The following is a 2,474-nucleotide window of genomic DNA, read 5'->3' on the forward strand; positions in this document are numbered from 1 at the left end:
GTCATCTGCATATCTGAGGTTATTGATATTTCTCTTGGCAATCTTGATTCCAGCTTGTGCTTCTTCCAGCCCAGTGTTTCTCATGATGTACTCTGCATAGAAGTTAAATAAGCTTATTGTTCACTTAAGAAGGCTTATTTTTTTAATCTCTCCTTGCTATTCTTTGGCTCTCTACATTCAGTTGGGTATATCTTTCAGTTTCTCTTTTGCCTTTTGCTTTTCTTCTTTTCTCAGCTATTTGTAAGACCTCCTCAGACTACCATTTTGCCTTTTTGCATTTCTTTTTCTTGGGGGTGGTTTTGGTCACTGCTTCCGGTACAAAGTTATGAACCTCCATCCATAGTTTTCTGTCTATCAAATCTAATCCCTTGAATCTATTAGTCACCTCCACTGTATAATCATAAGGGATTTGATTTAGGTTATACCTGAATGGTCTAGTGGTTTTTCCTACTTTCTTCAATTTAAGCCTGAATTTTGCAATAAGGAGCTGATGATCTGAGCCGCAGTCAGCTCCATGTCTTGTTTTTGCTGACTGTATAGAGCTTCTCCATCTTCAACTGCAAATAATAGAATCAATCTGATTTCACTATTGACCATTTGATGATGTCCACATGTAGAGTTGTCTCTTGGGTTGTTGGAAGAGGGTGCTTGCTATGCCCAGTGAGTTCTCTTGGCAAAACTCTGTTAGCCTTTGCCCTACTTCACATTATACTCCAAGGCCAAACTTGCCTGTTACTCCAGGTATTTCTTGACTTCCTAACTTTTGCATTAGAATCCCCTATGATGAAAAGGACATATTTTTTCGGTGTTAGTTCAAAAAGGTCTTGTAAGTCTTAAAACCATTCAACTTCAGCTTCTTCGGCATTAGTGTTTGGGGCATAGACTTGGATTACTGTGATATTGAGTGGTTTGCCTTGGAAATGAACTGAGACGACCCTGGCTGGTGATCCCTGACTGGGATGGACCAGAGATGAAGCTGCTCGTGGCCACCAGGGGGCGTAAACACACTTCAGGAAGCACTTGAGCCTCCCACTTTGCCTAGTTGGTGGAGAGAGAATGTGTGTGTATATGCACACATCCTTCCATAGCGCTTAGCACCAGGAACTGACAGTCAGTGGTGGAGAGGTTAAATGCCTTTTAAGCAATTTAAAGAGTGGTGGCTCAAGCTTAGCTCTGGATGTTGGCCAATCCCGGTCCCAGCAATTCTTGCTGTGTGCCCCAGAGCAAGCTTCTTAATCAGTCTTATCCTCAGTATCTCATCTCCCATATGAGAATAAGAATGGTCCCCACCTTGGACTTCCCGGTGGTCCAGATGCTAACACTCCAATGCTCCCAATGCAGGGGACCCAGGTTCAATCCCTGGTCAGGGAACAGGTTCCTACGTGCTGCAACTAAAGATCCCCCATGCCACAATTAAGACCTGGGCCAGCCAAATAAATATAAATATTTTTTAAAAATGAAAGAATGGTGCCCATCTCAAAAGGTCTTGAGTTTAATTAAATGAACCAGTTCATGGGCTGTGTTCACTGGTTGGTCACACCACAGGCATTTGGAGCATGTTCTCAGGGGCAGCAAAGGAAGGTACTTTAAAGCAACTCATTACTTAGTATTGTATTAAAATAAAAGCATAATGGGAAAAATCAGAACTTTGTTTAACTTCTTTATTTTAGTATCAATTTAGTATCATTGTTTTTATATCTAATTACACAGGTGCATATGCACTTAGTCGCTTAGTAGTGTCTGACTCTTTGCGACCCATGGACTGTAGCCCACCAGGCTCCTCTGTCCATGGGATTCTCCAGGCAAGAATACTGGAGTGGGTTGCCATTTCCTTCTCCAGGGGATCTTCCTGACCTGGGGACCAAACCTGGGTCTTCTGCATTGCAGACAGATTCTTTACTGTCTGAGCCACCAGAGAAGCCTCAGTTACACAGGTGAGGGTCCTGTAATCCTTTTGATATATAGCTTATGTGGGTTTTTCATCCCAGGAAGGTCCTTGGAGGAGCTACTGAAGATGGGGCCCCCTATATCTATTAGGGGGTTTCACTTCCTGTGAGGCCCAGAGCAGTTGAGCAGACATGCATGGAGGGCTCAGGAAAGTAGGTCCTGGTAGCATCCTCTGAGGAAGAGTGGGGATGGGTAGCAAGGTCCACATAGGTCCCCAGCCCTCCATCCCCAGAGACCAGCCTCCTACCCCGGAGCTGGCCTTGGGGAGGCCCCGCCTAGGGATCCCATCACTCCTCTCATCCATACCCCCACCTCCTTCAGGCCATGCCCAACCTTCTACCCTGTGCTTCCCTTGCCCCCGCCCCCGCCCCCATGGTTCTCTGACCCCCAGATGACCTCCCCATTTGTCCCCTAGGCTTGTGGTACCACCTCAGAAAGCATTTGGAGAATCTGGGGGTAGTTGTCAAATGGTTGAGGAGACCTTGGCTTCTGGGACGGTCAGGGTGCTAGGAGTCCTACAGGACAGC

Source organism: Bison bison, unplaced genomic scaffold (assembly GCF_000754665.1).
Source record: "Bison bison bison isolate TAMUID 2011002044 unplaced genomic scaffold, Bison_UMD1.0 scf7180017864297, whole genome shotgun sequence".
NCBI classification, from domain to species: domain Eukaryota; kingdom Metazoa; phylum Chordata; class Mammalia; order Artiodactyla; family Bovidae; genus Bison; species Bison bison.